General features: G+C 43.1%; 1 pseudogene; it reads right to left on the bottom strand.

The window, feature by feature from the left end:
- Positions 1-6,842: 6,842 nt before the first annotated feature.
- Positions 6,843-6,975, bottom strand: LOC112546047 (U4 spliceosomal RNA; annotated as a pseudogene).
- Between the last annotated feature and the right edge of the window lie 8,148 nt (positions 6,976-15,123).

Raw genomic sequence — 15,123 nt, 5'->3', positions numbered from 1 at the left:
TAACACCAATCTGAGAACATCTTCCTTCTCATGTGAAAAAATGTCCATGTCTCAGGCTCTACCAATGGGCATTACACTGTCCTGTCATTTTTCCAGCTCTGCTAGATCTATTCGGCGATCATAGACTCAGGAGTGATTGCAGTATTCCTTGTGGCTCTCTTTCACGGAAGCATTTACGTAGGTGTTTACGTCATCCCTAGTCAGCACAACACCTGAGAACACATGAGCTTAAGTCCCATTGAAGTTAATCAGACTTCATCATGTACATACATGCTGCCCTAAGTAAGGTTATTTGTATATGGGCCCATATTTCCAAGATAATTTTCTGCCCAATTCTTAATACAACATTTACCTTTTTTGACACCTCCTGAATGTCCACCCTGACCCGTTGCCAGTGAGAGCTGCAGCCCTATCAGTATTAAAGTTATGAGTGTTCGGTGCTTCTGAACACCAGACTCAGACATGGTCATAGTTAATCTGAAACACGTTGTCCTTTTAATACATGTGCTAGTTCTGTATAAAAATCAACCAGGTTAAGTTTTCCTATGACCATTTGTACAGATCAGTGCTTTTAATACCAGCCATATTCTATGTATTCTGTCTTTGTGGATTCTTATAGAAGGTTTTCATGTAGGCACACTTCAATTCTGAAATGAATTTGCTATGTCTTTCCTACATCTGGGTATTCCCACTCTGGGCAGACAAGTTTTCAAAAAGTGCAAACCTAAATTATCCAGGGAAGCTGAATTTTATATTTTCATGGGAAAATATTTGTTGTGCAATCCACTCTGGAAGTAGAAACACCACCACAATGAAATAATTAGCCATTCACAACTAATCCAAACAGCTCAAATGAAGAAAAACACATACAGAATTGCTGGTCAATCGATCAAGAGTTCATAAGTGACTGATGCTGCAGGGGAAGGGGGGCAGGTAGGAGGAGGGGAAGGGGCATGAGGGGACACCCTATTTAGCATTAGAATTTTGGCAGGGGTACAGAGGGAATGTGCACCACAAGTCACCTATGCAAGTGTTCAACGAAACCACAGTAACAAAGATAAATAATTTATTTTAATGAATAAGACATTTGGGGAAAATCATCATCTGTTCATAGATACTCCACGAGCAGAAAAAGGCCTATTTAGATAAACTGCTCATTTGGAATTGTTTTTAATATACATATAGTTCTACAAAGATTAAACAGCTAATCAAATATATATTGCATCTATTTTTAAATAAACCAGATGCCATAAATGTGTGGATTAGCTCTAGACACCAGCTGTTGAGGGTGCATCAATTGCTAGAAAATTGTTTCTTACCAGAAATTCCAGGGAACTTGTGAAAAATGTGGTTAAAAAGAAGAAATGAATCAATATGAATACCAGTAAGAAAAGAGGCTTACAGGATCTGACGACAAAGCGTTCTGGGGTCGACTGATTCCCATCTACACTACCGCGCTGTGCTGACAATCAGCTGATCGGCACAGCGTAGCGGCCATTTTGATGTAAATGAAGCGGCTAATCTACATAGCTCCGTCAATGGAGCCATGTAGTCCAGACACACCCTGAGAGTGAGGCTATATCTACACTACAAAGAAAAATCGGAAAAAGATATGCAAATTGCAAACTGCAATTTGCATATTTTTCCACTTTTCTTCCGAAAGAAGCTTTTCTGAAATTTGGTGCGTCTACATAGCACCAAATTTTGAAAAAAACTCCTCTTTCAGCACATCCCTTATACCTCATAAAATGAGGTTTATAGGGATGGTGAAAGAACATATCCGCTTTTCAAATTTTTTTTTTTTTTGGATGCCTCTGGTATCTTCGAAAAGCGCTGCAGTCTAGATGTAGCCGAAAATGACACACCACCAAAAATAAGCTCCTCTCACCTGATATTAAAAGGAACAGCCTGCACCTTCTGGCAGAAGCTAGCAAACTCCCAAGTATATGGGGATTCAGACACATCTGAAGCCAAATTGCACTGCATGTTGAATTACTACTACTACTGCAGGAAGCATTCTGTCTGGATGGTGCCTGGTTTCTGAAGAATGCACAGGGAGGCCAAGAGTTTCCTTTGCAGCATGAAATGGTTATTCCGACGATGTACTATTGATCTTACCATACCTCCCCCTGGGAACCTTAGTCATAGACCAAGACCATTGTACAATTGCAGCCAGCCTTGTGGCCCTGGTATGTGCTAATTATATGTACATCTGAATTCTACTAAGATCACGTATTAAAGTCAAAAGATATTTTAAAATACAGGACACATTTATTCCCTGTACATTATAAAACAAAATTATCCAGCAAATACAGAAAAATAGCAATACAGAGGAATGTAGCTAGAAGAAACAAAATCACAAGATCTGGACTTGATCTTTATTAATTTCAAGAATTATGCTAGTCATTTTGACATGGCTGACTATAAATACATGGTGCTACTTAGCTAGGAATGGTCGTGGAAAATGGCATATTATATATTAACTGTGTAACATTCATTGTATAATTATCTTAATATTTTAGTAACTATTACATCATTTTACTGATATATCTAAGTAGGCCTAAGTTAAATACAGTAACAAAAAAATCAATGATCAAAAGCATGAAAGTTTGATCAGAATGATAGGAATTTCTGGCTTATTTTTTAAGGTTATGGAAGTGTATATATCTTGCTTATATAACTAAGAAGATAGCAGGGATCAAGGTGTACTTATTTATTGCTTTAAGAGGTCTAGTTCAGTATCATAATTTCAAAATAGACTGGCTGAGTCAGCTCCCCTTCTCTGGGTATGTCTACACAGCAGTTGGAGGTGTGATTACAGGTCAAGTAGTCAGACCTGGGATAGCTTTAATCTAGGCAGTTGAGCTCAAAATAGCAGAGGCGACACAATGGCACAGGCTACAAGAAACCTACCCAGAAATTTGGGTCCGTTCTCACATTTCTAGCCCATGCTGTGTTTAGTACCACAGTGCCTTCACTTCTATTCTAGCCACGCAACCGCCAATCAGGCTCTTACGGTGTGACATCCCCTTTTGCAACCACCTCTCGGACTGTAGTGCAGACAGATCACAGATTCAAATGTATAGTCTCATTAAGGTTAAATGTACCCAGTGTTAGAGCTGGATGAAGAACCATTTTTCTCCTATAAAACATTTCAAATCAAACATTATTGGTCAACTTTTTTTCCCAAAATGTTTTGAGATTGTGGGAAATTTTGGAATTAAAATATTCCCTTAATTTTCATTTGAATCAAAACATTTCTCCGAGATTTAAAAAACAAAAATAAAAAAAAACCCAGACTTTTAGTTATATTTCCGTTTTTGAAATCTGAAACAAAGCCAAAAAGGCAAATGGAAAACACAACAAAATGAAAATTACAAACACTCCTCTTAACCAGGCCCCCAATCTGATGCCCAGTCTTAATAGCCCCCAATACAATGTAGTTATTGCCAGATGCGCCTCTATTTACCTAATCCTGCAAGCTCCCACTTGCAAGAGTAGACCTCTGCCCCATTAAAGTAACTAAAACTGATCACTAAAACTAAAATTGGTGGCATGATAAAATCCAGCTAATATCAGACTCTATGGAATTCTGTACACATTAACTATCTGCTGCCTTTGGTAGCAGTTTCACTGAGCAGATCTGTTTGTATATCCTTTTTTCTGACAGAGACAGCAGGAAAGGATAATCCTAGCTGTGACATCTTGTGAATAATCCTCCTAAATTTTGTATTCTCTCTCTTTCTGGGTGATACTTGCATTTTAATCTCTTTCTGCCCATGCACATGCTGAGTCAGGAGGACTAGATAGCTCTGGGAATTAACAATGGGATATGGATTTTTTTCAACTTTACTGCACTGATTAAAACCCCACTCACTCAGGTTTGCAGTGACTGTAAATTGCTGAGATTGCTACAACCTGCATATGGAAATAGTTCAGAAGTTTACCACAAAACTTGCTACCCTGGAGACAACCTGCAGTAATTGGGCACACAACCCTCCCATTGAAAACAACTGTGCGCCGTGTTGTAGCCATGCTGGTCCCACAATATTGAAGACACAAGGGGGCGGGTGTGAGGTAATATCATTTATTGGACCCGCTTCTGTGGATGAGACAAACAAGCTTTCTAGCTTACCCAGAGCTCTTCTTCAGGTCCTTGTCTCATTAAATTCAACAACAGCAAATATGCACAATGGTTAGTGGATCATGCTCATAACTGGTGATGTCATCTCAACAAATTTACTGGCTTTTAAAATTGACTAAAATCACATCCCTTCATGGGAAGGGCTGAGACAATATGAGGGGAATGATTACTGCTGCTTGCGTTACACTTGTCTGTTGCTGTGCAGAAAAACTTCTGTCTCCCGCAGTGTCAACCTAGTAGGCTTCAATTCAATTTTGGGGAGAGAAATATGGTGTTTTGTTCGTCTGTATCCTCTACATTGAATTATTATCCGTGTCATCTTCTGTGTCTACTAGAATTCTCATGGCACTCCAGAAGTACCGGGGAGCAGAGGTGAAAGGTCATAGAAGCATAGACTACTAGGACTGGAAGGGACCTTGAGAGGTCATCAAGTCCAGTCCCCTCATGGCAGGACCCAGTACTGTCTAGACAATTCCTAATAGGTGTCTGTCTAGCCTGCTCTTAAATATCTCCAGAGATGGAGATTCCACAGCCTACATGAATCCCAGTTCACTGCTCCGGTAAGAGCCAGCTGCTATCTGGCAAGAGCCAGTTGGGGCGCTCAGCACAGGAGGAAGGCAGGTTTAAAGGGGCAGCTGGGGGCAGGCTGTAGGGAATTCCCAGCCAGTGAACTGGGAGGGGCTGGCTGCAATGGCTCCCAACTGGCCATAATGGCCCAGCTCTGGCTCGCATTTGGCCACCACAGTCTGTACCCGGCTGCCCTGCTCCTGCAGCAAGCCCCATGGAATGTTCCAGTCCCGGTTACTGCTGTAGTGGCCTGGACCCAGTAGCCTGACTCCAGCCATGGCTGCCTGGCTACAGTGGCCCAGTCTCAGCTGCTCTGGCCCAGTCCCGGCCACCATCTGGCCAACACAGTTCCAGTTGCAGCACCATCTGGCTGCAGCAGCCTGTCTCAGGCCCCAATCCTGGGGTAGGTCCCATGGGGTAGGCTCCATAGTCCAGCCCCCATCTGGCCATGGGAGAGGCTAGCGACAGCCCTGGTCCTGCTGTAGTGGGGGTAGGAGGGAAGGCAAAATTGACCATGAGCCAGCTGTGGTGATACTTTCCTGGCCTCTGTCCAGCTATGGCTGCCCAGCTGTAGTGGTCTAGCCCCAGCTAAGGAAGGTAACCCAGCCCAAGAGCCCTCCCATACACTCTCCCCATACCCTCAGCTCCCTGCCCTGCCTCCCGCGCCCCCACACACCTACCCCCAGCTCTGAGCCCTCATACATCCTAACTCTGACTCCTGTACCCCTTACATCCACAGCCACCTGCCCTAACTCCTGCAACTCCCCCTCACCCATCTGAAGTCCTCCCCGCAAGGGGAGCAGGTTTTTATAGGGCATTACCTGTAAGAGATTTAAGTTACTTTCACCCGTGCTGGGGAGGGAGGAATTGGTCAGCAGGGCCACCAGTGTATAAGAGGCATTGAGTGGAGCAGCTGAGGGGAAAGCTTAGCTGCCTGTGGACACTCTGCATCCATTAAATTTCTCCTTGGGTGCTCCAGCCCACGGAGTTCGCACCGATGAACCCTACAGACAATTATATACAAGAAACCCAGAGATCGCCACCCTAATCTTCACAGATCCAATTCCTTCCCCGAAACACCCCAAGAAACACCATCTACAGCCAGGCACTGAGACGCTGCAGAAATTGCTTTGAGGAGAGAGTCCTTAAAACCGTATAAACCTTAACACACTTAAAACTGCCTTCACCAAACTGCCTGCACAGTCCACCAACGAAGATCACTACGTAATGGAACAGGCCACCCAAAAACCACAGAAGAACCTACTTCAATACAGAAATACAACCCCCTTCGACTACTTATGCCTAGTTACCACCTCCCACTCCACACAGGAACCTATGGATGGTATCATTAACAGTTGACATCCCATCTTTCTTTTCTCCTAAGCTTTCCTATCCCCCGTGACTGGGAGGCTGTTAATGGAGCACTTCACAATGAGCAGTCCCTTGAAATATAGATGAACTACGTAGTAAACGCTCTTTTTTTCCTTCTGTTTAGTGGCCATGCACTGGGCATGTTTCCCAGACCTGAAGAATAGTTCTGTGTACTCAGGTCAATTCTACACTGCCACTTTACTGCGCTGAAACTTTCTGGCTCAGGGGTGTAAGAAAATAGTTCCCTTTCCAGTGCAGCAAGTTACAGTGTGGTAAAGTGCCAGTGTAAACGGTCACCCAGTGCTAGGACCTGTGCTCCCAGAGCGGTTAGCTACTCCCCTCATGGAAGTGGTTTACATAGAGCACTGGAAGAGCTCTCTCATAGCACCCCTGCCATGGCCACTCGAAAGCGCTATCGCAGTTTTAGAAGTGTAGACAAAGCCTCACAGACTTCTGTCTCACCAACAGAGGCTGGTCCAATAAAATATTACTGCACTCACCTTGTCTCTGGTAAAGTACCACGTCAGTCAACACAACAACCAACCTTTACCTTCATAAAGCAATCTAACATTGCCATCAGCCTTGTGAATGCCCATCCCATTCCTTCTTTTCCCCCAATTGAAAGGCAACTTAAAATGGCTCCCCCTCCTTTCTTGGCTTTACGAACAGAAAGGAAATATCTATTGTTGACTGGCATGTGCTCACAGCTGCATTATCCTCACTATTTCCTTCATAAAAAAATCTCCCAGGAATATATGAAATACACCTGTATTTGACAGGAAGAGGCATTTCAAGGCATGGCTCTCTGCGCTCCCAAAGGAAAAGTTTTCAATTAGCAATAATCGCGCTTCGGATTAACCTCATCGGCTACGATATTGCCACTGCGCAAAGCTAGTGCCCCCCCAAAGCAGACCAGGGAGACGCGGAGCGGCTTTTCTCAGCAGACACCTCAGCTTGAGAATAAAGGACTGAGGGAAGTGAGGTGTGGGAGAATAAAACTGAGCTCTGGAGAAATGTTTGGCTAGAGTTTCCCCTACAATATGTACCAGTTCCAACTTACATACAAATTCAACTTAAGAACAAACCTACAGTCCCTATCTTGTACGTAACCTGGGGCCTGCCTGTATCTTCATTGGATGATTTAGTCTGCAGCTCCTTGAAACTGCTAAGATTACAGTTAATTGAACTATTTGCAATTCCTCCCTCTAGCCTTATGCAAATAGACTATGTAACTTATCAATTAATTTGTATAACTTATTCAATTTAGCAACCCGCTATGATTTCTGAATTGTATATACAACTTAATTAGCGATAGGGTAAACTATAGCTATGGTTACATAAAACATCTTATCAAGGAACAGAAAAAATACTGTATGATTTACTCACCTACAGCACAAACTATGAATTCTGCAATCAAACCTACACGTCACAGAGCACTGAGAGGGTAGCATCAGGGCTACAATATCAGGGTTCCCCCTAGTTTCCTTGGATACTTTTGAAAATCTCAACCTGCAAGTACAAACTGGAAGTGAAAAGCTGGCAGGATGGTGGAATTTGTGTGGTCCTTCATGGATAGTAGTTAAACATTGTAACCAGAATCCCCAGCTTGGTGAATTCAACAACTGAAATTAAATCATTTGAACCTACATCCATTTACTGGCTTTGAACATGTGTTCGTCGCTGCCTAATGAACTGAGCACTGTACACTACCGGATATCCCAGGATACTATCTTACAAACTTAAAACACAGCAGAGGCCGAGGGCAAAATGAAATCGGCTGGATGTTGTGGGAATTTCACGAGCCCCATTATGTGACTGTGCCGTTCCCCACAGCAGTCCACATGCAGATTTGAGGTCCCATATATCTGGCGGATGCTGGAAGCCTTAATCTGCTCTTGCTGGAATATCAGCAGCACAAAAATGCAGCAAAGTGTTTCCTCTTCTGCAAAGAGTGTACACTCTAGAGCTGGAGCCTGGATCTGGACCCATTTCAGTTCTAAAAAAAAAAAAGCAATGAGTCGATATTGTGCAAGTAGGAATGAAATTCTCTGGAATACTTTTTTCATGCCCCTCCATCATTGGCTCTATCCTTCTCCTGAATTCATTCATCTGCCACACCTGGAAATATAGCTCCCTTGGGCCGTAGCATGAGTGTAAGTATCTGCCTTGAATTCAAAACCATGTGTCCTTTCAGAAGCTATCCCCACGCACCTCACATGTTTCAAAATTTTTCATTTCAAATCAGTAACGAACAAAAGCATTAAACCTGTTATAAGCTTTACAAGCCTGATATTTGATGGGGGTTTTTTAAACGTGATCTGACTGTGTTCAGAGAAGTCCATCACATTTATGAAAGCTGAAAATGGGCTGCAATTTAGAAAACAGTATTAAAACCAAAACAGCATTTGTAGGAATACTTCAAACTGGAGCGCTCTGGTGGTGGTTAGCATTCTACTGTGATGTGTGGGGACTTGGCAAACCATAAAGAATTTTTAAAGGCTGATTATACATTCTTTTTTATTGGTGCCATGTTTGTAATATTTGTTTGTCCCCAGCTGGTGGCACAGTAGGTGATATAAAAAGATGTATGAATAATTTATAAAAGAACTCCATAGTCATCAAAGAGCATTGCGCTGATGATGTAGTGTGCATGAAGGCCTTGGATAATGGATTACAGTCAGAGATATTAAAGGGAAACGTTTTGGTTTGTGTTTTTAGCCTTTCTTATGTTAAGCCTGGGCACTTCAGTAGGCTTTAAATGTGAAGAGAAATTTTTTTCTCCCCCAATCAACTGGGAAGCATTTTTCAATATCTACATATTGTCCAGGCCCGTGTAGAACAATGGGCTTTCAGAGGAAGATCAGTGATTTCACAGTACCTGCTGTCTTAATAGGGTCCATGTATTTTACTCCAAGTTATGCTCACCTCTTCAGATAAGGTGGCCAAAAAGAAAGTAAATCTTGTAAGCCAAAATCTTCCATGGGTTAGCAATGATAATTCATAATGGAGCAGGCTGAAGCGGGTTCTTTTTTTCCATCTGCCCTACCAGTTTAAATTTAAAAAGAGAGAGAGATTCAAACAAAAATATCGTGAAGAGTTCAGTTCTGCATCCTGATGCTAGTAGTTCCAGCAAAGAAAAGCCTGGTGTCATTCAAACCAATGACCAAGTCAACTGTGTTTGGCTTTTTGCTTACTGACAGTAATGGAAATGTCGTTCAACATAACGACTGCAGAATCTGGCTGAATGTAAATCCACCCTGTGTTGAAGTATGTATGCATGGACTGAGTCATTGATTGATGGATCTCATCGTCTATGACACCTTTGGTGAGTGACTAAACCAATCCTGGATCCACAAATCTGAGTACAGATGTCATATAAAAATCCCCCCTCTGTGGGTGTTGTACATTCTTTTTGGATCCTACACTTTTCTCGTTATCTCTGGATATGTTGACTCTCAAAGCATTTGAGAGTCTGTACAATAGCTTGCCACTGGAACAATCTGTCCTGATCTATGATTTCCAGGTCACTGGGAAATATGCTGCATGATTTCATGTTGGCATTTAAGACATCTTTAGAATACTTATGCTGACCACCAACAGAGCGCTTTCTGTGAACAAGCTCAGTGTAGAAGACCATCTCTGGTATCCGTGTACAATCCATCCTCATAACATGACCAACTCAATGCTGTTTGTTCATAAGCATTGCTTCCATGCCTGTGACACCACACTGCTTAAGGACCTCCCTGTACCAATTCCATGGGTGACTTTCCTGAGGCAGGGCATACGGAACTGATCAAGTTTTGAAACATGGTGGCAATATATGATCCTTGACTCCAAGCCATACACCGGGATCTGGAGGACAAATGCCTGGTAAACTTCATACAAAAGTGTGACAGTGTGTCGGGGGACCCCCTGACCCTGCACCCCCATCTGCAGCAAGATGTCTCCACTAGCCAGGAGAATAGAGAAGATTTATTGCTTCTCCAAGGTACAGCCTGGGTTCGATGTGGGCATCGAAGTAAGAGGGCAGACAGCCTCAGACCCGTTGAGGTAGGGTCGACGGGCCCCTGAACTCCCAGTACTCAGCTTAGGCTCTTCTCTTCATGATTGCCCAGCCAAGACAATGAAGTGCCTACAAGAATGAAATGCAGTTACATGCCCACATATGCAAATACACATATGCCTACTAGTATATTTACTGCTTCATAAGGCAGAGTACCAGATAGGCAGCCCTAGAAATGTGATTTGTCAATAGGAACTACATTTTACGAACTATCGTTCAGTTCAGATACATCCAGAAGATGCATTTTAAAAAATAGCAACATGACAGCTTTGGTTACACAGTCAATTTAAGTAGGTTGCATTCATGAATCACTAAGATTGCAAAGAGAGACTATTCCCCAAATGCATACAATTCTCCAAATGCATTCCTGCAGCGTGTCTCCTGAGCGTATACCTGAGACAGAATATTCCTCAATCAGAGCGTACTGTTGCCCTGATTTGCTGAATAAGTGAGCATGTCCATCTCATGAAGTCAAGAGGAGCTGAGAGCCTCCTTACTTCTGAAATCAGGCCCAGGTAGGTTTGTTACACTCGGAAGTGTAAGTTACAGTTTGCTGCAGGAAGCACATTGCAATATGTAAGTAGGACTTTACTCTTGCTGTTACTCCAGTTATAAACACCACTAAAAATCAATAGAATCAATGAATGAACGCAATGGAGTTTCAACATTGTGGTGTATCAAATATTTTGACCATTATTTTGCAACTATTCCATTTCATGCATAAATAATAGATACTTGTTCATGTACTGCAGTGTTTCTAACATTACTATTCTGTTCATATTAAATGCATTAACTTGTGCAAAATATTAAAAGACAAATCTCACACACGCACACACACACGCACACACACACACGCACACACACACACACACACTTCATTGTGTTTGTTTTAAGATTTAATTATGAGTTTGAGGATTTTATTTTAATTTCATTTTCAAAATAATGCGTGTTATTTCTTCCTGGAGATATACAATCTAAGAGCAAAACCTGAGATATTGCAAGCTGGCATTGCTCCACTGACTCCTTTCAATATTTCTCTACCAAAAAAGCAATAGCTCCCATCAAAAGAGCATCGCCATTGCTTTATATGACATGGATTTCTTCTGTCATGAGCCAAAAAGCTAATCTGTTTCAACATCTCCTGATGGAGGCAGAGCTGGCCAGAGATAGGTGGGGAAGAGGGCTGAACATTGGGAGAACATTAGCACCGTCAGTTGTGAAGGTGATCTCACAAAAGGCCTCACGCCTTTTGTGACTGAAGTATGTGTGAAATCAGTAGTAGAGATGGCCAACAAAATTACCACTTTTTAGTGTTGTTACTATTTTAAAATTTATTTATTTATTGAAACAAAAATGGATTTTTCAACTACAACACACTTTTTCCCTTTGGCCAAAATATTGAATATCTAATACTTTTTGGTACAAATCTTTGGTTTTCGGTAAGAATTTTCATTCTTCAGTTTGGATTTTCAGGAAAATGGTCAGGTTTGGGTGGCAAATGAAAAATTTTTACCAAAGAAAATAAAAAAAATGTTCATATACAATTTTTAAAAAGTTGTATAGAAAGGTTCCCCTCTCTCCCCAAAAAAATCCATACTAGTTTTCAACCAGTTCTAGAGTTTTTATTCAAGAGTGATTTTATTCTCCAAAACTCTAAGGTATGTGTCAGTTGATATCAATGGGCCTTTTGTAATTTATACCAGCTCAGGAGTTTCTAAATGTTTCCTCATATATACAGACGTAAAAGTTAGCTTCCGGGGCTCTCCTGAAGGTTGGTGCACTGAACAGCAGGCAGCCAGGCAGGTAAAAAGGAACTGGCTGAGCGTGCGTTCCCCTCCTCCCCCATTCCCAATCCAGGGCTGCTCCCGTATATTATTCAAATTGAAGCTATGAACCCATTTCTAGAGAACTGACGGTTGCTCTCCAGAGAGTTCTTAATCATGGGATCTGAGGGGCAGTTATGGGATTACATGAGGAAACTGGTGGCAAACTCAGTAAGTTCCAAAGCTGAGAAGTTCACCTCTTAAAGAAGCTTTGCTTTGTCTGAAGAGTTTCAAGTTTTGCGAGGACTTTCTTGAGCATTTTGGTACGTTCCCTTGTCCCTGAAGCAAAATGTTTGGTTGACAGACAGCAGAGCAATGAAATCTTCAGTTCAGGGGCACATTCCCACAATACTTCTGCCAGGTGCCAGATACCCTCACTTTTTCCTGCAGTACAATAATGGCGTTGTGAGGAGTTGTGGAAAGGGGTGCATTTCTAATCACTTGTGTGCTAAATGAGGGAGAAAAATAAATGAAGCATGTTTCCAATATACTGAAGAAATTATTCAACAATTATTCATGCATTCCAAAATATAACTCTTGTAAAATTGCCAAGGATCATGATACCTAGAGTGCCTGGTTGGATAAATGCTGAGTCATGCCAGTCTAAGCTGCCCAGAGGCAAATTTAATTTCTGCACACATCAAGATTTCAAACACATTTTGCAGTGAGAGAATACCTATGGCTTGCTTAGATAGGGATCATTCACATCTCATGGTCTATTGCACTCTGAATATGTATTTACAGTTATGCCTGTGCTTAGCCTACATGTTTGTTTTCCCTCTCAACTAGGTGATTCTTCTTACACAGAACTTCCACTGCTGCTCTAAATCCAGATGGTTTTTAAGGAAGCCTCTCATGTAGCCCGCTCCCTTTCGAACCACAGAAAAATAGCTGAGTTATGCAAAGAACAAGATGACTGGACAATTCCAGTTGTTAAGAGTCTGTTCAGATTTGCTATGGAGGGTGAGACTATGGGGAGATTTCTTTCCACCAGCTGCATCTCTGTATCTTCAGAGGAAAAAAAGCAATCACTTCATTAATGATTTTATGTGGCCACAGCTATTTTGAAATAAATCAACAATCAGTGAAAAGGGACAGTTGAGCCCTTAAATCCAGTCATTGCTCAAAGTTAAGGTTGTTTTATTGCAAGCATTCGACAAATATTAAGGAAGTTAGCAGTCTCCTTGAATGGACGAGCAAGACAAGACTATATTTTAAACTTTATTAAGGCCACTAATTTGAGACAAGTAACTAAGCATGTATTGCCCATGAACTCACTCTCATGCAAAAAATCAATAAGAGCAAACGATGGATTCTCATGAACCTGCTGCTAAAGTTTATCACCATTTTTCTAAGACATCTACTTGAAGCATAGTGATCTCTCTCTAGCTGGAGCAAGCTATATTGTATCCATGAGCAGACCGGCCAAAAGCACGGGGAGGAAGGGCAGAAGGAGCAGCTGCTCCGGGGCCCGGTGATCCCAAAGGGTCGAGGGCTCTTGGCCCTGCTGCCCCTACTGCAGTAGCGACAGCAGCCAGAACCCCAGGTCCTTTCAGTCACTGGCAGAGTCCCACACAGAGTGCATCAAGCAGTGCTGAGCACTCCCGCCCCTTCTGCCCAAGGTCCCGCCCCTTCTGCCCAAGGTCCCGCCCCTTCTGGTCGTGCAGAGCCACCCCTCTTTGTCTGAGCCAGGGGCCAGGCGAGTTGGTCAGCCACACTGTAAATGGCTAGTTGACACCAAAACAGAGTGCAGCCACTACTGTCACCTCGTCCTCCTTCCATATCCATCTTATTAACTGAGTTATCTGGAGCAGGGCATTGCCTGCTGGCAGTGAACCACTACAACTGGCTCACAGGGGACATCGAGTGGGCAGAGAGGAGGGGGTGGTAATGAAATACTTTGCTTTGGCTGCCTCCGGATGGCTCTCTGGCAGCTGTTAACAATAGGAGGAGATCAGCGGCTCTACGCTTTTCTAAGGCCTGCAAAAAGCCAGCCTAAGGGTCAGGGAGTCACTCCCCTGCTCATAGCACTGCTGGCGAAGAGCTGCAGCAGAAAACCTTTCAAGGTGGCCATCAACTGGAGATGAAGAGCCAGAGATCCATGCTAGCAGCAGGGCACTGGCCTGATTCACAGCAGCACTGGCAGCCCCATGTTCAGGAAAAGAAACCCAGGTTAGGAGACCCTTCTACCCAGCAAGGTAGCATAATGATGTTGCTGTTGATAGTGGAGTAAGGTGCACCATACAAGAACCCGTACAGCATAGAATAGTTACTGTACTGAGTCTGTGAGTCCATTTGTTCAAGAACACCTCCTAAATGATAAGATCTAGGACTAACAAATTCGGTAGGCAGCTTCTCATAACTTAAAGTGATGTCAGGGTTCGGTTGAGCCAGGACAATGGGATATGCCTGGAATGTGATTGTTTCATCTCAAACACAAAGGGAGGGGGTGAGAGGAGGGACAGTTATACTCACAAAAGACCACAGGGGATAGCAAGTCCCTCCCCTCCTTCCCCCACTGGCTGGAAGCACAGCCCCTGCTACCCTGCCCTGCCTCAGGGAGCAGCTGCCAGCGTCTGTGCAGCCCCTGCGGTCAAGAAGCAGCCAGCAACCAGACTGGTCCCAGCCACCCCAGGCCGGCTCCAGGGAGAAGCTGCCTGGCAGGTCGCACAGCCCTGCTGCTCCAGGACCCAGGCAATGCTGGGTAAGTCTTCTAGCTTTAGTATATTTTTTAAATGTTGCAAGGCCCCCCAGAGCATTGGTTTTGTTGCTCTTGTTTCACTTTTATAAGGGTAAATAAATAATTATCCCATCTATAGCCCATTCATATTTCATCAGCAGCAGCCATGGGCTCAGCACCCGTTGGTGTCCGATGCCTCCTTCCCTCTTTCCCTGTCCAGTGCGGAGTGGCTTAGTTTCCATAGACTAGCTCTGTACCAATCTACTATATCATCTCCCCATTCTCTGTGGGGTCTGCTTCTCCTATTCAGATTATCCATTATGCTGAATACCAAGATCTTAACTTTTCGCTCGTCGTTCATTCTGGAGATATGCCCGAACAGCTGTAACTTCCGTTGTATAACCTTCTGCAGTAGGTTCTCTTTTGGCTGTATCTTCCTATATAATTCCTCATTGGTGACCTTCTGCATCCATCC

This window comes from Pelodiscus sinensis, chromosome 15 (assembly GCF_052426305.1).
Source record: "Pelodiscus sinensis isolate ZL-2025 chromosome 15, ASM5242630v1, whole genome shotgun sequence".
Classification (NCBI taxonomy): Eukaryota; Metazoa; Chordata; order Testudines; family Trionychidae; genus Pelodiscus; species Pelodiscus sinensis.
Note: the sequence above shows the minus strand (reverse complement) of the source record. Positions and strands in the feature narration are given on the sequence as shown.